At 51.6% G+C, this 21,684-nt stretch overlaps 1 long non-coding RNA gene across 1 annotated transcript; it reads right to left on the reverse strand.

Moving 5' to 3' along the window:
* Positions 1-10,834: 10,834 nt before the first annotated feature.
* LOC116668161 lies at positions 10,835-15,609 on the reverse strand. Its single transcript, XR_004325229.1, has 3 exons — positions 15,473-15,609; positions 13,417-13,546; positions 10,835-11,250 (listed from the first exon to the last, which is right to left on the reverse strand). It is a non-coding gene; the product is annotated as an uncharacterized LOC116668161 (long non-coding RNA).
* Positions 15,610-21,684: the final 6,075 nt, after the last annotated feature.

The raw sequence follows: 21,684 nt of genomic DNA on the forward strand, positions 1-21,684 counted from the left end.
TGCCAAGTTCATCTTGAATATCTCCTGCCCCAGTCCTAGAATCAGCCTCTTCTTCCGGGAACCTTGGCTCCTTTTATTAGACAGTGTTATGTGAAACCGAGATCTGGGGACCAGATGTGCTTGTTGCTCCTGGGATGCTATTGCCCCTAGGCTCTGTCAGCTCGCCGAGCAAGGAAATGAAGCTCTGTGCACTAACCCATGCATATGCACGTAGGTATAAACATGGAAGTGTTTGTATGTAAATCTTTATGTCTATATCCATCTGCCTCTTGGAGGGTATTTCATACTTCAGTGAGACAGATCCTCCTGTCACAGTCTGCATCCCACCCTGGAATCCCCTGACCTCCTAAGTGATTTTTCAAACTCTGCACACATTTATTCTTTCTACTGTAATTTCTATGGATTTGGACAAATGCATGGTATCATTGACCCACCATTCTAGTATTACACACAGTAGTTTTACTGAAAAAAACATCTGTGCTTCATTTCTTTAATTCTCCGTGTTTCCTAAACCCTTGGCAACCACTGATCTGTTCACTATCTCCATGATTTTTCCTTTTCCAGAATATTGGATAAATGTAGTCTTTTCAAATGGTCTTGTCCCCCTTAGCCATGGGCACTGATGATTCCTCCATGTCTTTGTGTAGTTTGATTGCTCATTTCTTTTGATCACTGAGTAATATTCCATTGTCTGATGTATCACAGTGTATTTATCCATTTACCAATAGCAGGATGTCTTGGTTGCTTTCAGTGTTTGGCAATTATGAATAAAGCTGCTATAAGCATTCACATGCAGGTTTTTGTGTGTTCACAAATTTTCAGATCAGTTGAGTATATACCTGGGAGTGTGGTGGCTGCTGGAGTGTCTGTGAAGACTAAGTTTATCTTTATAAGAAACTGCCAAACTGTCTTCCAAAGTGCCTGTGCCATTTTGTATTCACACCAGCAATGAGTGAGAGTTCTTGTTGCTCTGTGTCCTCTCCAGCAATTAGTATTGTCAGCAGTGGGTTTAGAAAAAAACCTAGATACGTGGGCTGCATTCCCAGATATTCTGACTCTATCAGCCTGTGATGGGAACCAAGGAGTTACACCCACAGCCTCACTGTACAGATGGAGAAACTGAGGCCCCGAGAGCCTTAGTAGTATGGTAGGGCTGATCCCTAAGGCTCTTCCTGCAGACAGGCTGGGAAGGGCTGTGTGATATCCTGGTTAAGAGCTGAAGCTCTGCAATCCCACTATCCTGGGCTCCAAACCGGAGCCTGTCTCTCACCAGCTGTGTGACTTTGGGTGGAGGCCTGCACCTCTCTGAGCCCCTCCTCTGTGGAGTGAGGATGGTCACTGGACCTGGTACACAGGTTGTGTGAGGATGAGTTGGGCCAGAGAGTCCAAAGTGTTCCCCCAGAGCTGGGCACGCAGAGGAGCCCTGACACTGCCAGTGACTGTCACTGGGACTCTGGTCATGTGACTTAGCTGTGCTGAGGTCCCATCCTGGGAGGCCTGCCCTGTCTGCCCCCTTCCCGGACCACAAGGGCTCTTCCCGCCCTGCCTTCCCACTCGCTGCTGTTTCCACTTTGTCTCCGGCCCTGGGGGCTGCTAGTGCTCCACCCGCTCCTCCCACCCCCCTTCTTCTTCTCCCACTTAACAAACAGCGTCACTTAAAAAGCCATCTGGGAGGATGGATGGTGCAAGGCACACTTTGCAGAATAAGTTTTCAGGGAGAAGAGCCAAGAAATTAAAGGCACAGCACTTATGATTCCAATCTTATCAGGCCCCTGCGCCTGACTGCTGGAAACTGTGTTTTTGTGCCATCCTCCGTCCCTCACCCCCAGCAGCCTGGTGTTCTGGGCTCTGGTTCCGCCTGTCTCTGAGAGGTCCTGCTCCAGCATCTCTGGCTGATTCCCTTTCTCAGGATAACCCTTCTTTCTTTCACCAGGGAGGGGCTGCAGCTGGGGCTTTCCTGACCCGAGGCTCCCCTTCCTATGTGATCGCAGTCCCACCTCGGGTAGCTGCTCCCTCTCCCAACAGGGGTCCCGGGTGAAGGTTTGTTTTTTTCTGAGGGGTCTCCCAGGGCCAATTTGGGGACAAGTAGATGCCTTGTGAAGGAAAGATGTGTCCACAGTTGGGATGGGTGAGTGGCCCAGGGAGGGGTAATGAGCTCCCTGTCACTGGAGGTGTGCACAGAGCTCAGGTGAGCTCTCTCAGCAGAGAGGCCTTGAGGGAGGCAAACTAGCAGAGAGGCTGAGAGCATGGGCTTTTGAAACCAAGAGATCTGCAGTAAGCCCTGGTCACACTGATTGCCAGGTATCTGACCTTCAGCAATGACTTACACTCACCACCTCGGTTTCTTCATCTGGAAAATCAGGCAAAATAAGTTCCCACGTCCCAGGGTTGTCATGGAGACAAAAGGATGTAATGTGTGCAAAGCACTGAGCACAGAGCACATGTTAGCTTTTCGGGAAGAGGGGAGGCTGGGTTGTGACACCCTGAGTGATCGAAGACTCCAAATTGCTGCAGTTTTAGAAATCTAAGGTGCTGAGATCCAATAATTCAATTATCCTAAGATTATAAGATTTCCTAGGATTCTAAGTCTTTCAAATTTACGATTTTGTTCTTTTTCTCATCTAAGGCTCCTCAGGAATGTAGGCTGGGTGATTTGAAGATTCGCATTCTAAACCTGTCCCTCCATCAGCAAGGCTGTCACAGTCGTGGGCTGTCTGCAGGAGGAGCATTTATCTCTGTTCATCTTTCCACTTCAAATCTTCCATCTTTATCCCCTACTGGCCCATTGCTACTTCTCTAGGGACCCTTTTGCTAATTTCAGCCTTATCCACAGCACCACCCTTTGTTCCAGGCACCCCAGGCCCATGTGCTGCTGCTGAATTGCGCCCTGCACCACCCGACCTGGCCCCCAGCACACTCTCCTGTCCTTCCTGCCCTCCCCACCAAACCCCACCTTGGCCTTTTATAATCATCCCTCACTTTCAAGGCCAAAGTCGAAGGCCTCTGGGGGGGTCCCGCAGCCTCTGCCCTCTGGGTGGCCCACAAGAAGTCTAAAACCGAACCCTCTGTCTTCCCCTCAAATCCGGTTCTCTCCACCATTCCCATCTCCGTGTTGACCCCGCAGCCCCCACTCACCCAAATCAGAATCAAGGCAGCATCACTGACTCCACTTATAGCCCAGGGACCATCAAGTCCCGCCAGTTTTAAGTCCTTCAAATTCCTGGAATCTGCCTCCCTACACTCTGCTCCCACCCTGGCCCCGTCCACAGTCACTGCCCCATCTCAGGCCCTGGTCATCTATGACCAGACATCCCCCTCCAGACTACTCCGGCCTGATCCCTCAGCCCCACTGCTGCCCCTTCACTCCATCCGTGTCCCCAAGACGCGAGCAGGGAGCCGTGTTGTGGCCTCATGCTTTGGGGGCCCTGCTACCACCTCCTCCAGCCGTGCCTCTCTCTTCGGAGACTAAGAGGACAAGGGACAAGCTCTGGTACTTCAACCCTGGAACTCCCTTCCTGATTGACCCCAATCTGCTTCCAGGGCCTATGTGGTCTGCTCCCCCGAGGGTGACCCACACGGCCAGCACGCACACTCTTAGACCCCAAGGTGCAGCTGTTGGTGGAGAGGTGCGGACAGAGCTGGGCCTGCAGGCTGGGTGTCTGCACACTGTGAGACAGTGGAGCAGCTTAGCTGAGGGAGGGAAGGGAAGGGGCCAGCCCAGGCCAGGACAGGGGTCAGGGGCGCAGCTGTCTCTGCTCCCCACATTCCAAGGCAGAGAATTTGCCGAGGTAGGAGGAAAAACTTATTTTGTTGGATGCCTTGTTAGTTGCTTTGTAACTTTTAGATGGGGAGAAGGGTATAGCTCAGTGGTAGAGTGCATGCTTAGCATGCATGTGGTCCTGGGGTCAATTCCCAGTACCTCCATTAAAAAATAAATAAATAAAAATAAAGAGTGGTTAAGATTTAAAAAAAAAAAAAAACGAAAGAGGGAAAAAAGGCTTTTAGATATTTAGTCCCTCGGTCTGTGGGCCTCACTGGTTCTCTTGTCGGGGGATGCACACATGTTGGGAGCGGTCTGTACAACCAACATCCCAACCATGAGATAGTTACCTTCCCAAACACAGGACAGTCACCCTGATCTCTGCCTAACAACCTTCGTGGCTCCCACGGGCCTTGGAACCTGAGCCAGGCTCATAGGACTCCTTGTGCTGTGGGCCCTCCCTGCCTTCCATCATCATCTCCTGTCTGGGTACCAAAAACACATGCTGTGAAAACCCCAGACCCTGCACAAAATGCTGCCCGTTCCCCTGCCCCAGACTAGCTCTCAGGCTTGGTGCGTAGCAGACTCGGAGCTCACAGGCCCCACTGCAGGGACGGGGTGTCAGAAGCATGCCTGGCTCAAGGTTGGCTGGTTTGGGGCTTACTGTGCCCCATGGGCAGCTGAGCCTTGGATGGCAGTTAAGAGGCCAGCAGGCCCTGGGTCCACACTGACGTGGCCAAGCCAGAGCCTGCCTGCTGGAAGATGGCGGAGGCCCCAGAAGCCCTTGCTGGGATTCAGGGGGAAGCATCTGCAGGAAGTTGGTGCTGATGTGGGGGGACTGAGAGGGCCGTGCACCCTCAGGGCCTCAGCTCTCCCACCTAGGAAAGGCGCAGGCAGAGCCCAAGGCCTCCAGCGGCCTTTTCAAGCCCAGAGTCCTGAGTGTCCCCCCCCACCCCCGCAGCCTCAGGTTCCAGCCCCAGCAGCCACGGGGTCTGTGAGCCCAAAGGCACTGAGCTCAGCCTTTGCTCTTCTCATCTCTGCTGGCAGGACCTGGGGGTCAGGGGGCAGATGAAGCTGTTCCAGAAGGAGCCTGGGTGACCTGTTCCGGGGTTCCGAGGTGGGAAAGGGTCCCTTCTACCTGCGCAGTGGGAATGATGAGGGAACTGAGACCCTGCCTGGGCTCCGTGGCCCTGCTCTGGAGGCTCTGTCTCAGGGCCTGCCTTCCCCAGCCACCTGTTTCCATGACAACCAGAGCCCTCTGGCTGGAGCTGAGCCCCCCCCCCCCACCTCACCCCTGTCCCTGGGGAGGGAATGTGCTCTAGTCCTGGGCGAGCAGGTGGGAGGACGAGATCACTGCAGCCAAGCAGGGAGGATGTCACCAGGCTGTGGAGTCCACAACCAGGTGATGTGTCAGGCTGATTACAAATCCAGGCGTCCTCTGCCCCCGCTTGTTTTTGATACGAATCAGGGAGGTTTTAGGATGGGAAAATGAATCCTCGTGTGTTTCTCAGCCTGTGAGGCCTAATGCGTCGTCCCTATCCCCCTGGCTCCTGCTTACTGCTCGGGCCTCACCCTGTTGGTTATCGCTGGGCCCTGCTGTGGGAGTCAGATGAGCACAGGCCCCTCCGCTGCAGTCCACCTCAGTCCAGACCCCCCTGTGCCCTGCAGACTGCTCTGCTGTTGTGCCTCCTAGCTGGACATCAGCATCGAGAGCTTGGACTTTAACCCTCGGCCCCCCACCCCATGTTCCCGCACCCCCCACCAGCCCATCGGGCACCAAGATTTGTTCCCAACCCCTTGTAGCCATCTCCCTTACCACTGGTCCACACTACGCTGGTCTCCCAACCACCTCCCCAACACACGCTCCTGAGGGACCGCCCACCCTAAGTTCCCGGAGCAGGAATCTCACACTCCTTCATTCACTCGGTAGACATGTCCGGAGCCCCACCTGTGCCAGGAGCTGGGGCTGCAACAGAGAAGAGCAGCAGCAGCCAAGACCACCAGCCTCTCTGAGCCCAGGAAGCCTACCTTCTACGGGGAAGACGAACCATCATCATCTGGATCACATGCATCTTGCGTGTAGTCTGGCGACAAGTGCAAAGGAGACAGATCCAGCAGGAAGGGGGCATAGGAAGGTCAGGGGTAGCAGTTAAAGAGAGGGTGGTTGAGGAAGACCTCACTGAGAAGTTGACATTTTCCCAAAGACTTGGAAGGGACGAAGGAGGGAGCCACATCAATATTTGAGGAAGAGCATTTCTAGCAGAAATCATGATGGGAGCAAAGGCCCTTTTGGTCACAACTTAAATATCAGCTCCTGAAATCCCTGTCTGAGTTAGTCCCCCTCATTATCCTCCCACGTGGCCTCCCGTGCATGGCTTGCTTGGCTGCACCCCGGGGTGTAGCGGCACATCAGTTGGGACATTTCCTTGAAGGGCGTGTCGTTTCCTGGCTATGAACCTCAGGAGAGCAGGTACCTGGTCTGAATTGTTTATTTCTCACCCCTGCACCCAGTATACACCTAGCACATAGTAGGTGCGCAGCAAATCACTTGGATGAAGAAGTACAACTAAAAGGATGAGAAAGGAGTAAAAAGTGTAAAAGGCTCATTTTCCTTTAAATAGAGCTGAAACAACCCAGAATGTTGTTACTTGTTTTTACTTGTGAGATGGGAAAGGGTGGTTTCTATTCTATGCTGTGCTCTCTCATTCCATTTTATTTCTATTTCTAGTCCTAGTCCTAGTCCTAGTCCTAGTCCTAGTCCTATTCTATTCTATTAAAAAAAATTGCACTGCTTAATCGGAACTAGTAATTACAGCTCCCATCCCTGGTTGGTGCCTCCACGGCTCTGGCCCTGAAAAGAAGATCATTTCGTATTTAATCAATATTAGTTCCTGGATGGTCTCAGGGGAACACACTCACTTCGGGGCTGTGTAGTTGAATTCTCAGTGAGGCTAATTAGATCAGGAAAAGAGCCTGGGCTCAGGACAGAACTGCTGTGGGGCCACTAACAAGCAGAGAGGCAGAACCCCACCTGCCTTCCCCCTGCCCACACCTACCCGACCCCTGCCCATTTGCATCTTTCCAGCCCCTGCCCCAGGGGAGGAGCAGAACCAGGTGTCCCTCCCACACCCGCGATGACTGACAGATCTCCTGTGGTAGATGGGTCAACAGCTGATGTTCAGATGGTACTGGGCCACCCTCCTTTTGAATCCTCCTCAGACGCTTCCTGGAGCCTCTTTTGCATGGCAAGTGGTGATGGGCAGGTGGGGGCATCCCTAATCAGCCCATCCCTCTCCTAGTGGGGACCAGATTTTTCTTTAATCAACTCTCTTCTCCCTGTTAATTCTGCTCAATTCAACCTCTGTTATCACCACCATCGTCATCATCATCATCGTTATCTTAACTATCGGGTCAAGATGTTACTGGGTACAAGGCAATTTCCTCCAAGATTGCAAGCCTTGGAGGAAAACCTGCAAGAGGTTATCATTATCTCTGTTCCTCAGATGAGAAAATTGAGGCTTAGGAGGTAAAATCGCTGGCCCCACCACTGGTCAGTGGAGGAGGGAGGACTGGAGCAGAGGGCAGCAAAGCCTGAGTCCTGGCTTTGCAGCTCGCCAGCTATGTAAGCTGCGCATACATTCCTTAAATCTCAGCACCATTTTCCTCTTCTCTCTTAGTTCCTTTGAATCCCAGGACAATGCCACAAGCTGGTGGTTACATCGTGTCCATTTGCACTTCAAAGATGCAGAAAGTGAGGCTCAGGGAAGGGAAGGGCTTTGTCCATATTTGCACAGATCTGACTTGGTGGTGCTGGGACCCAGCCTGCATCTGTCCAATGCTGGTCCTGCCCATGCTGTGCCAGCTCAGTCTAGGGGAGCAATTTGCCCCCACTCCCCAGACTCCCTGGGACAGACGGATCTGCTCAGGGATGAAGCACGCTCTTCATGTCAAACACAGAGGGTCAGATCACCCACACAAATGAATACGTATTATGCTGTGCTGTGTCCCAGATGTGGCCTGGATCTCGTCCAGACATCGGGGTCGGGGTGGAACTTCCCCCCAGCCCCTCTTATCTCCTTCCCTATTTCTCCCTCTGCTGCAAGTGTGGCTTCATGAGCTCTAGGACCAAACTGCCTGGGATGGAATCCTGGCTCTGCCGTGTACCCCGTGTGTGCTGCTTGGCTGGTCCTTTCACCTCTCTGAGCCTCAGCTGCTCATCTGTAAAGAAAGACAGAAAATAATGATACTTGCTTCATCAAAGTGTGGAGAAGATAAAACAAATGCTGACATAGAAAATACTCAGACCAGGGCTTCATGAACAGTGGCCACTCTGTACACAATAGCCACTTCTCACTTTGGTTTGGCTTGGTTTCTGGGGTCCCCTTTGGAGGGTAGATGAGCTCCCAAGTCTTTGACCCCAGTGCACGCATGGAGCCGTGGGCAATGTGGCCTTGCTCATGGAGTCAAGTATCCCCAAGCCCACAGCCTGGCTCTGCCATCACTCTGTGTGATCTTAGACAAGCTTAACCTTCTCTGGTCCTGACTTTCCATCCTTCCCACGAAAAAGTTGCCATAGAGAGCTTATCTCTGGGCTCCCTGCCACCTCTGAGACCCCAGTACACTGAGATCAGTCTGAGCTCCCACCCACAGAGGCGTTGGACCCTGGGAAGATGAAGGAGGCAGGAAAATCCACCCAGAAGAGGGAGAAGGGTGTCCTATTCACTGTGGCTGGTGCTCTTTGTCATCTGTGGAGAGCTTCCTCTGTGCTGGGGCTGCGTGAGCCACTCTACTGGCATCACCTCATTCAAAACAATGCCACAAAGTAGGCACGGTTAATGTCCCCATTTTGAGGCCACGTGCCCAAGGTCATCTCATCCAGAAAGTGACATTGATTCCAGAGCCTGTGTTCTTGGGCACTTGGCCATGGGTATTGTGTGAGGTCAGAACTCTCCACCAGTTTTCTTGTCTAGTTCTCATAAGTTGTGTGCCATAAGCGTGGCCACCTTGGGTCCCATTTGACAGGTGAGCAAAATGAGATCCAGGAAGCATAAGCAAGGCCACACAGCCAGCAAGCAGGAAACCAAACTCGAATGTCATTGCCTTGACTCCTGACTCCAAACCCTTTCCACCAGTTTCCTCTGCCTCTCTTGATTAAACCAACTGATGACATTAGGGGTGGAGTGGGGTGTCCCATCAGCAACTCCACCATCATTTTTACTTCTTCCTCATCTCCTTTCTCTCCTTCCCCCACCGTCCAGCAACTGTCCCACATTGTCACTGCTCTTCTCAAGTCACCCACTTTCTTGGCAGGTGACAATAGGAAAGACGGAGTCCGCTTGCTCCCGAAATGAATTTCATCTCCGCTAGTTCAATCCTCATCTTACTTATCACCAGAATCTCCGCTCCCTCCCCTCCCCCACCCCCAGCCCACACGTTCTGCCCCACCCACATGGCTTCCTGCAGCTGCTCTCACAAAGGTCACCAGGGATCTCTTAGTGGTTACATCCAAGGGGGCACTTCTCAGTGCTTCCCTGGCTGGACCACACTTGCTGGTGACCACTGTGGACCACCACAGATCATCATTCACCTTTGTCAACCACTGCGGAACACAGACCATCACTGACTACGAACGCCCATGCTGATGGCTGCTGACAACAGTGCGCCGCCTTGACTGCCGACTACAGTGCGCCGCCTTGACTGCCGTCGACAAAATCACTGTCGCTATTGACCACTGCCTGCCATCCGCTTCTTGATCCTCTGTCCCACTCCCCTCTCTCCACGTCATTCTTTCTCTTTCTCAGCTCACCTCCCACCTCTTTGATGGCTTACTTGCAAACCACTTTGCTGGTTTGTCATCGCGTCCTCATCGCACAGCCGCTTTCATCACTGTGCTTTTCTGCAGTGATTTGTCCCCCTTCATCTCTCTTGAGACAGTCTTATCCACACCATGGCACCAACTACCGCCTCCTATGCCGAGGCTCACCTCCAGGGCAGCGGATGGAGGGATGAGGCTGGCTCTGTCACTTACGCTTGGTCCAAGGCTTGGCCTTGGACAGGGCAAGTCATTTCTCTGATCTTCAATTTCCCCACCTGTGAAAAAGGGGGAAATGATAACTTCCTCTCCCAAAGGAGCGCTGTGATGATCAAATAAGGTCACAGATGTGGCCCTGACCAGTCAAAGCCATGACGCCCAGCAGGCACTCTGCATGTGCTCATTCATCTCTTTTCTTCTCATGAGATTTCTTTGATCTGAGAGTCCTTTACTGAACCTTCAGTCGATTCCTCTGTTGGTCCCCCAGAAAAAGGAAGGGGGTCATGTAGGTGAGGTGGTCAGGAAGGGTCTGGTAGGCTTGGGGAGATTAGCTGGTAGGGGATGGGGAGATGTGACAGTGTGGTATGTCACTCCCTTAGGGGTCAGAAGAGATCCTAATGTGACCATAATGTGCCCTTGGGACTTTCAGATCCAGATCTAATTAGCCAAGCTGCTGCTGGAACGTTCATTCCCCTGCAGAGGGCGTGGAAGACCAACCAGAGTTGCCCCCGCCTGCTCCCCATACTCCTCCACATCATCCTGAACTGCTGGGAGACAAGACAAAGGGTATTTCCGCTGAGAGAAAGATGGTCAGAGGGCAGGGGACGGTGCCAGCCCCGCCCCCAGGACTCTGCTCCAGATGAGAGATGCAGAGACCAGCATGAGGGTGGCGGGTTAATGCTCACCCCACTCCTGGCTCCCAGGGGGGCCTCAGGAGCACAGCATTCTAGCAACATCTCCATGGGGAGGAAAACGCTTGGTCCTCTGGGAAAGGAAGCTTCTGCTCACATGGTACTGTGCAGGGTCTGCAGGGGGCCTGGTTTTGCCTGGGTGGGGAGGTGGGATGGGAGGGGGCTGTTCCTCCGATAGACACTCCACTCCATCCACAGTGCCAGGGCCTCAGAGCTCTGAAGGATCTATGAAAATGTTTAAGGCCTGAAAAAAGTCATGGGATTTAAATACAAACAGAAAACTGCAACATCAATGCAACAGAAAGCTGATACATGTTTAATTAAATGTCTACAAAATGTAACATTGTCAGAGCCACTTTCTGCTCCACTTGGCTCTTCCACAGTTACAATACATGGATTTAATGTGGGATCTGATCACAGTATGACCTGACGGAGGAAGGCACTCCCTAAAATAAGAAGATCTGGGGCTGAAAGGGTCTTAAAAGAACAATGGCTGGGGTGGATGGATGGGGAGGAGTAGGGGGTAGGGGAGAGCAGCCTCAGGAGACTTCACAGAGGAGGGGCGTGTATCTGGAAGGGCGAGGAGCCTTTAACCAGCAGAGAGAGGGCCTTCCTGGGCAGGGGCAGCAGCACGGCAGAGCCCGGTGTGCCTGAGGAACAGGGACGGTTCACTGCGCCTGCAGCAGGAAGTGGGGTGGGAGCAGGGAGGAGGGGGGCTGGCGCACACGTGTTCTTTCACCCCTGGAGCTTTGGCATCCTTGTACCTTCTTTCCCATCATTAAAGCCAGAAAGGAAGAACAATGGAGTTAGATGGGGGAGACAATTAGATGGAGTTAGATGTTCCAGATAAATTACACCATCTCCACCAGACCAGGCCATCTGGGAGAATGGCCTCCCCACTGCCAACCCCATGGCTATGAAGGCTTTGAGGAGGGTTCTCCAGCACTAGAGGGCAGCATGTGGACAAAGGGGGCAGGAAATACTGGGGGACAGCAGGCTTGGGAGTGATCAAAGGAATCACTCTGCAGCAGGAGAAAGGTTTCTTCTCCCTGCGGAGGTGAGGATCTCATATTAGGAAGGAATCTGGTTTGGGCTGGATGGCCTCCTGCACAGAAGCTGGGTGGGCAGAGGGGTGGGAGGCTGGCTGACCTATGTTACAAGGGAAGGTGAACTAGCTTAGCTGTGAGAGTGTTGGCGCAGCTCGCAGGGTACCAGTGCCTGGCACTGGGGAAGCGCTCTGCGTACAGCAGCCTGTTGATTCCTCACAGGAACCCTATCAGGTACAAACTGTTACTGTTCCCTTTTGACAAAAAGGAAACTGAGGTACAGAGAGATGAAGTTAATGCCCAAAGGCATCAGCTGGAAAGACGGAGCCAGGAGGTGACATTCGAGTTCCCTGCAACTCCAAATTCTAAAACCCTAGGCTTCAGAGATTCTTAAGATCTTGTGTTTTAATTCTAAAAATCCATAATTTAATGGTGCCATGAACCTAAGGTGCTGTATTTCTAACATTCCATGAATCTAAGAGCCTTAGAGTCTATAATTTGATGCTAAGTCTAAGGATCTAAGGCTTCATTGCTCTAAGATTCTCTGTGTCTAATATTTTATAGGTGACACAGGGGGTTATTCAAAACCAAACACCATGTGATAGGGAATTTCTTTTCCTTCTTCTCAAAGAGAGAGGTCAGTGCTATGTTTCCAAAGGTCTGAGTTGTCCCTTTCCACCCCTGGACCTGGAGGTGGGCAGGGGAAGCCAAAACCTTTGTTATTTTGGGCCCATTACTCAGAGATGTCCCCAAGGGGGACAGCTGGAAGCCAATGCATGGAAAAGAAAGTGACCCAGAAAGCAGTGAGGGATCTTTAAGGGCGTTTTCTAGAAGTGAGCCATCAGGGAACACTTCCCCCTTGCAGGGCCTGGGAGGGATGGGGAGGTCCTTCCAGGGGAAGGACACAAGGTATGTCTCAGGAGGTTGGTCCTAAGGGAGGTGTTCCTCCTCAGGCCCCACCCCCGTCACTAGATCCCTATTCCTGTTCAGTTTTCCTCACAGTGTGGGCCACTGTGTGAATCATGTTCTTCCGTCTTGTGTTTATGATCCTTGCTTATCCATCCCTACTGAAACGCCAGCTCTCTGAGGGCAGATACCAAGTCTGGGCAGGGTGTGAAGTAGGTACTTGTTCTTGGAACGAGTGGATGTCTGAGCGACACCATCAGACCAAGACCGAGACAGCATCCTCGCCTCCTCATCCAATCAGCTGTTCAGTCCAGATGGTCCGTCTCCTAATGAGCTCTGGGATCCACTCCCTCCTTGTACCCCGCTTTCTACCATCCTTGTTGAGGGCACAGGCTCTGGAGACAGGATGAAGGGGTCAGTTCTGCCACTTACACCCTGAATGACCTGGGGCAAGTGACAATCTATCTATGCCTGCTTCTCTCTACAAAGTAGAAATGGCAATAATCATATCTACCTAGGGGTAGTGAAAGACAGAAATGTTTATGTCTAGAGTGTTCAGAATGTGCCGGGCAGACTGGGAGCCTTCGGTCAGTGTCAGCTGTGGCTATCAATCGAATCATTAGTACTATTATAACTTGCCTTCCTAATGCCTACTGAAAGAGGTCCCCAAAGCCCTTCCTAGTGTGGCCCCTCCCTCCAACCTAATCCCCCCCCCACCCCTATCTTTTCAATTACACAGAACGTTTTTCCTCCTGTATTTTCTGGCCTCCATGCCTTTGGACATGCTGTTTCCCTGGCCTGGAGGGCTCGTTCATCCTCTTTCCCTGGCAAACTCTTACACTACCTGGATGAATCAGCTCAGATGCCACCTCCCCTCTGAAGCCAGCTCAGAGCTCCCCTCCCCCACCCCTTCTGGAAGCCCCCTGTGTTGCCAGCACCTTCTCTGGGCTCCCACAGTAATCCACACTTTCCAGGTCATACCTCCAGTCACCCAGGACAGTTGCCATCCCTTGTGTTCCCCAGGGCAGGGACTTCCTCCGCTGTATTTCCATTTCTGTGTCCCTGGTCCCAGAACTCCACTTGGCGCAGTGTAGGTGTCCATGAGTGATTACTGAACAAACAAATAAACAAGTACACTGTGCCAGGTTCTCCTGGGTCCTGAATGACTCACCCCCACTTCCCCTGTTTGAGTTTTGGTTTCCCTATCTGTAATTTGGGTCCTGTGGGGCCCTCCCTCCCAGGAGAGCAAAGAACGCTGGCATCGAGGCTGGCAGCACTCCGGAGCAGGGCCTGTGAAGGGGAAGGAATTCTGCTATTAAGCTCATCAGTTCTGCAGTCTGGTCTTTGGAGAGAGGAGCTTGCCTGGTAATTAGGGTTGTTAGGGGAGACAGAGGCGGGGCTGTATTCATGCCAGCACCGACCCGCAGCAGCCAGACCCGAGACTGTGGGAGGCAGAGGGGAGCACTGGGACAGGGCCACGTGGGCAGGCACCTCCGCCTCATCTCCCAGAAGCAGAGACAAACCAGCGTCTTCCTCCTGGAGTGGGAGACCCCGCGGCGGTCCCAGATCTGGCCTGAAGGTGGCGCTGCAGGCTCTCTCAAGTGCACTGAGCCCAGCGCCTGGAGGTGGGGAGGGGCTGGAGAGAACCAAGCGGAGGGGTGGCAGAGGAAGGATGAATATAAAGGACTGGAAAACAGGACAGAGAGAGAGAGAAGCAGGGAGGTCAGAGGAGAGAGAAGAGAAAACACTAGGGCGGGAAGGGGGAGCTGGATGGGGAGAAGGAGGATTCTTCCCAACCTGAGGCTTGGGGGAGCCTGATCCTCCAGGAAACCGCACCACAAAGCCTGCAGAGGGGTCCCGTCCTCCCTTACCCCGTCCCCCATCCCTGCATGGCTCCCAGTGCCCTCAGGGTGAAGCACAGCCTGCACAGCCCAGCCCCATCCTCTGTGATCTGACCCCAGAGGACCCCTGCCTTCTCTACCTTCCCACCCCCACTCCGCCCTCACACCCCAGGCCCTGGCCACGCAACACTGCCTGCCACTTCCAAGATTCTTGAATGTCTGTCTCTGCCAGACCTTTGCAGGTGTGGGGCTGCTGCTGCCATTAATAATCTTCTCCCCCGTTTATCCCCCCTACTGGCTCCCCCACTTCTCCTCTGGGTCTCAGCATGGACACCACCTCCTCCTGGAGGTCCTCTCTGACCCCCTGTCCTGGGTCAGGATCCTCGCCTGGGCTCCCCCTCCCACCCCACATCTCCCTGCATCTCAGCACTGACCACTCTGGGTTGTGACTGATTCACCTGTTTCCCCAGCCAGACTGGGAGCTCCCTGAGGGCAGGGACACGGCCTCGGGCCCCTCAGCATCCCCATCGTGGCCAGTCCAGGGGCTGAACAGGCACAGGTGGGCAATAGAACCTGCCTGTGGGATGAATGAATGATCTGATGAGGGGCTGAGTGTGCGAGAAAAGGAAGAGAGGCATGGAGTAGGAGGAAGAAAACAAAGCAGGAAAGAGATGAGTTAGAAGAGAGAGAGCGCTAAGGAGGGCACCCCAGCCCCAGGCGTGAAGGATCCCTGGCCCCCCGGGTCTCAGCACTGCCTGGCGGGGATCTCCCTCCTGAGGTCAGCTGGCCGCCTGGCTCTGGACCCCTCTGAACACCTGGAAATTTCTTTACATGGTTGGAATTAGGGCTCATTGAGTCACAAGTAGCAGAATCTGCTCAGCTGCAGGGAAGGGAGAACTTCGTGTAAAGACCCTGCTCTGTGGTTTGGACGCCAACTGGAGGGAGAGCAAGGGGGCTTCAGGAAGGACGTGGGAGCCAGGCTCTGCCCCTGTCCCTTTCTGTTTCTCTCCCTGCGGGGTTTCTTGTCTCTACTCTCAGCATTACCCACAACCCAGGACTTCACACAGCCTCGGCTAAGTGACACCCATGCACATTTCAATCCCCGAAGTATGCACATGTGTATCCATGAACACCTCCCCACCCCCGCAGACACTTTTTATGAGAAGAGAGGCCAAAATCTTAAGAATTTTACTCACTGGCATCGTAGAGCAACGTGGAAGCTGGCAATACAACTCAAATCTGGCTCTAGGAGACCTGGCTGCTCTGGGTGGACGCTGGCATCATCACTGGCTTTGGTCTTTGTCTCCTGTAACAGCTCTAATTACCAGCAAAGCTCTTCTCTCCAAAGATGCAAGGAGCCGGAAATACATCTTGCTTATTTCAGGTTTCACATTAGTCACTGTCTCCTCCAGGAAGCCTTCCTTGATTGCCAAGGCCAGATTAAGTATCTCTTCTATTCAGGTCCACATTCTCCTTGCCTGAGCCATCACGGCACACAATTGGTATTTACTTACCTGTCTCTTCCTACTGGACCGTGAGTTCCATGAGGGCAGGGACTGTGAATCATAGGGGCCTTTTACAGGTGTTATATGTCTAATCAGCATCTGTTGAATGAAGGAAACAGCCTAGTGACCCCAATGTCCCCATCTACTTCTGAAACTCCTTTTTGCTCCCACACCAGCCTGGATCCCTACTCTGACCCTCTGCTTTCACTAATTTGCATCTCTCCTCTGTCTCATCCCCTCACTTGCTCCAGGGAAGTCACAAAGGGGCCAGGAAACATTGGAGTTACATACTCACAAACTCCCAGCTCAGTCATTTCCTGGCAGTGTGGCTGTTAGGAAGTTCATCTTTGGCTCTCAATATTTTTTCATCTCCAAAAGAGACAGTTTGTAAACAAAGGTAGAGGGATTTAATAAACTATTTAATAAACTCCCTGGCAGAGGTAGAAGGGAGTCTGTGCAGAACAGGGCATAAAGGGGAGAGAGGGAGTTGCAATTACAGTTGCCGAGTGACAGAAGCTGTCAGCAGGTGCCTGCCACGTAGAAAATGACATCTGGACTTCATTCCTCATGGCAGTGACATAGAGAGGGCCAGAGAAGGGTGTGTCTGCAGAGGCGCATCTGAGCCTGGGGAGGGGCCGGGGTTCAGAGTCCTGCTGTCTGGCCCCAGGGAAAGGAGGCTGTGAACGGAACTGAAGAAGAACCATTTCCTGTGCCGAGTAACTGATACTTTCCCAACTGGTCTTCATTAGCCCAGCCCAGCCTAGGGAGCCTGACCCTTCTCTACTGAAATGGGCGGGGCCTGAGGCCATTGCAAAGCACACGAACAGTGGGGCAGGGACTGGCCTTGACATCCTGTCCTCACCACTGATGCCGCTTGTAGTGTATGTGCTCTTGGCCAGATGTGGTGGGCAAATCTCTTCCTGCAAACCCACCCAGGCGTATTCGTTTCCTCATTTTACAGATGGGGGCCCTGAGACTCACAGCCCTGTGCTCTTTCCATCCCTCCCAGTCCCCAGATTCTGCTTCTTCCTCTATCAGTACCTAGCTGGGTCACCGGTGGGGGGGGCTCCCTGCCCTCTCTGGGGTGAAAAGAATGAGCCACAAGGTCCCTTCCAGCCCTGACATTGGTGGGTGCCATGCCACGCAAAATGTTCAGCAGGCTTTTTCACTCCATCTGTAGGCAGCCAGCAAACTTGGCAAAGCTCATCTTCCATTCCCTTTTCTTGCTATGATTTGCTGTTTGGGGTCCTTGGAGAAGCCCCTGAGTAAATATTAATAATGTGCCTTTGTGTACATTGGCTGAGAACAAGAATGAATCATTTCCTGCCTCCCTCCTGGGCTCAGAATCTTAACTAAAAATAAACTAAAAATAGGTTGGTTCTTTCAGGCAACTTTGATGGGTTTTGTGGATGGGGTGGAGGCAGCGCCAGGAAATAGCTCTCCCACTTGCTGCCTCCATGCCTGAGATCCCATCACCCCAAAGCTGCCTGGACTCCCCTCCCAGCACAAAGAACCCTGGTACCAAAAGGCCTAGGTTCATGTCTTGGCTTTGACATATCTCTTCTTTGCCCCTCTGACTCTCAGTGGGGACTGGAATCCGGGTTCCATCCCACAGGCTAGCCTGGATGCTTCTGCATGGCAAGTTCATTCCGTATTCCCTGCTGTCTGATCTGTTCTTAGTGCCGCAGTTTCTGCGTAGAAGCAGATCATGAAATGTGGAAGGAAAACATAACTCACACTCCAGGTTGCTGAGGGGACACAGAGCGAAGAAGACAGAGGGAGGTGGCAAGCCAGTCTTCAAGCCCTGGCTTGACGTTCATCCTGTGCAAAGCTGTGTGCACACCTGCTGTTTCATTTGATTTTTTTTTAATTGAAGTTTAGTCAATTTACAATGTGGTGTTAATTTCTGGTGTAGTGATTCATTTATATATATGTATATTCCTTTTCATATTCTTTTTCATTTTAGGCCATTACTAGATGTTGAAAATAGTTCCCTGTGCTCTGCAGTGGGACCTTGCTGTTTCATTTGATCTTTATAACAAGCCTGAAAATGACAGAGAGCTGCCCCCAGTGTGCAGACAAGGAAACAGGCTTGTTGAGGGCACTGCCTCAGGACCCACTGCTGGTGAAAGGAGAGGAGGTTTGAGCCCAGGACCTATTCCAAATCTCACTCTCCATCCTCATCAGGCTGCCAGGGAAGATTCAGGTGAGGGGGATCAGGGAGTACGTCCTCAAGGAGGGAACTTTTGAGCGGTTTTGGAAGAAGAGAAGTAACAGACTGGAACGAAGATAGGAAAGTCCAGGTGTTGACCCTGGGGTGGGGAGGCCCTGCAGGTGCAGCTCATCAGTGAGAACCACAGATGCTGTATCTGCTTGAGCACCTACTGTGTGCCAGGACTTTGCTGGTACCTGAGATGGGTCATCTGATTTACTTCATAGATGGCCTGTGATGTGGGCACTACGACAGCTGGTCAGTGGTGGAGAACGCTGGACCAGGGCTATCTGAACTGAACTCCCACACCCCAGATGGAGCTTCTGCCACCAAAACCTCTCTCTCACTGTGTGTCTGTGGCCAAATCACTTAACCTCTCTGAGCTTCCATTTCTTCACCTGTGAAATTGTCACGATAATACCTCTGAAACCTGTGCCTGCCTTGGCAGCTGCTACCTTTGTTCTTGGAATCATGGTTTTCCAACTGCATCACAATCCATTTCTGTAAAACAGCCCTTTCTGCTGTGAAATTCACTCAGAGCGGCCAGGAGGGCAAGCCCAGAAGAACAGGCTAAGTGAGGGCAGCATGGTATTTCACTTGGTGTAGACCCAGCTTTCCAGTGCAGGGCAGATAGCAGGGGGGAGGGATCAGTTGGTGTGTGCCGAGCACCTATTCATCGAACCTTCATTGAAACAACTCAATGTTGTCTCTTGTAACAAAAGAGGAAACAAGTTCAGAGAAATTAAGCAACTTGTCCAGGCTCACACAGCTGGTGAGTGGTGAACAAAAGATGCAAGCTCAGGGCTTTCTGATGTCAACCTACACTCATTTCAGTTCACTGAAAAGGAAGAAGGGAGAAGGCACATTTACTGTGAGCATTCACAGAGATCTTCCTAGGGGCCAAGGGCTTTGACTTCGTAATTCTATTCTCATCTCATACACACACTGAGGAATCATTACTTCTGTCTCCATATTGTAGATGAGAAAATTGAGGCTCAGAGAAGACACTCAGTTGCCTGGGTCTCACAGGCTGGGAACGGTAGAGCCAAGACCCTGACTGCAAGGTCAGCACTCTTTCACAACATTCTGGGGAGAGAGGAAGACACTTGGAAAGGCTCTCATTGTCAGCTCAAGGTGGACACTGCTATCTGTGCTGGGAGGGATGCCCTGGTGATGGGAAGATGGTGGCTGAGAAAGAGTTAATATTGCTTGCAAGATGGCAGCCTCCTCCTGGGAATCTGGCAGCTGAGGCCGCTCCCCCGTGTTTGTGTACTCTGGTTTGTGTTCGCTGGTTTGCTGGTTTGCTGGTTTGTGTTTGCTGATGCTGGCTGAGAGCACTGTGGGGTCTTGGTTGGAAGCCCACATCTCCTGTCTCCCCACAGGAGGGTGACAGGCAGCTACGGGGACACAGAGGTGTGCTGAAGGAGGTGCAGCATGTGACAGATGGGGAGGAGGCCCCAGGATGTAAAACAAGGTCTGGGGAGGAAATGAGGGGCCCATGTTGTCAGGGGCCGGCTGCAGTGGAGGATGCTGGGAGAGTGCAGACAACTATGGGCAAGGGACCTCATATGCCAAACAGGGACAACTGGCTTGGAGACCTCTGAGTCATGAGTGTCAATGTAAATGTGACTCCTGGTGACTTCTAGAAATAGCTTGGGACAGTGGCTGGGTGACTGAGTGGCTTGATTCTGTTTCTAACTCACTGTGGAACCTCAGGGAGCTCACTCAACCTCTCTGAGCTTCAGTCTTCTTATTCAAGTAAAGGATGAGAGCCACAACCTAGGAGGGCTGGGGTGTCTGAGTTCTACAAGAACCCTCATCATCTTGTGACCCTAGAGGCTTTAGGACCATGGATCTACTGTCACTGTTTTTTAATGATTAATTGTGGTAAATATAAATAACACAGAAGTTACCGTCTTAACCTTTTCAAAGTGGCATTAAGTACATTCACGTTGTTGTGCAACCATCACAACCATCCATCCCCAGAACTCTGTTAATCTTGCAAAATTGAAACTCCATAACCATTAAACAATAACTCCCTATTCTTCCCCCACTGCACAAGCCCTGGCAGCCAGAGGTACCACACACAAGCAGGATCGTACAGTATTGGCCCTTTTGTGACTAGCTTATTTCACTTAGCATAATATCTTCAAGGTTCACTCATACTGCAGCACATTGAATAATATTCCATTGGGTGTATGTGTAGACAACATCTTGCTTATCTATTCATCCATCAGTGGGCACTTGGGTTGCTTCTACCTTTTGGCTGTTGTGAAGAATGCTGCTATGGATGCGGGGGTGTGACTATCTCTTCAAGACCTTGCTTTCAATTATTTTGGGTATATACCTAGAAGTGGAATTGCTGGGTCTTATGTTAATTTAATTTTTAATTATTTTGAGGAACCATCTTCCTGTTTTCCACAGCAACTATACCGTTTTGCATTCCCAGTGCGTAAGAGTTCCAGTTTCTCCACATCCTCACCAACACTTGTTATTTTCTTTCTTTTTTCATTCTTTTTTTTTCTTGATAGTAGCCATCCTAATAGGCTTCTCACTGTGGTTTTGATTTGCATTGCCCTGATGATTAGTTACGTGCGGCATCTTTTCAAATTCTTCTTGGCCATTTGTATATCTTCTTTGGAGAAATGTCTATTCAAATTCTTTGCCCACTTTAAAATCTGTTGTTGTTGTTGTTGAGTTGTGGGAGTTCTTTATATATTCTGGATTAACCCCTTATTGGATATGTAACTTGCAAATATTTCTTCCCATTCCATGGACCACCTTTTCACTAGGTTAATTGTGTCTTTGATGCACAGAGGTTTGAAACTTGGATGTACAATATTGCCATGTTTTGAGGCTGCTCAGAGGAGCAAAGTGACAATAATCAAGTTCCAGTGAATTCTGCTCAACACAGAACCCCACACCCAATTTCTCATCTGTCCCTCCATTAATGGTTCTCTTGTAGGGAAAGGACTAGATTTCATGAGACAAACCCCCCAAACCAGCCTTGTTTGTGTACCATCAATGAGCTACACATGAGACGGTGCTGGCTGTGGCTTCAGACTGACCTGGAATGAATGTGAGAAAGTCACGCTCCACTTCTGAACCTCAGGTTGCTCATCTGAAACATGGTAATAACCCTCACCTTGTGGGGTCTGATGTATGTGTGAAAACTCAGAATCTGGCCCCCATGGGCTTGCAATCTGTGTTTGCAGCCTTCTATGGGACAGAAGCTTTGGGAGCAGCTGTAAGAAACTGGCCACTACCGTGACATCATCTTCAATAGGGCTTTCTTGCCACACTCCCACCTCCCTCGATGGCCTGAGACAGCCTAAGGGTTATGCAGACCACCCATGTGGTTTCTCCCTTCAGGGTCAAGGAGACTGACATTCATGCTCTCCTCAGCCTCTCTGGAACTTCCATCTCCATGTCCCCCAAATTTTAGTCTCTGGGATTTAAGCAACAAATCTGTGTTCCCCTTTTTCACATTTCATGAGTTGAATCCCCCACAGTTTTCAGCTAAGAACGTTCACTGAATAAACATATGACACAGTGATGGAGATGAAGATTTATGCATCAAGTCCAGGGAAGGGATAGGAGGGTGGACCATGAGAGCATCTCTGGCCAAAACAGAGGAGGGAGCCAGGGAGGGCCTGGTCACAGGATCTGCCTCCATCATCATCATCACCAC

The sequence above is a fragment of the Camelus ferus genome, chromosome 13, assembly GCF_009834535.1.
Source record: "Camelus ferus isolate YT-003-E chromosome 13, BCGSAC_Cfer_1.0, whole genome shotgun sequence".
NCBI lineage: Eukaryota > Metazoa > Chordata > Mammalia > Artiodactyla > Camelidae > Camelus > Camelus ferus.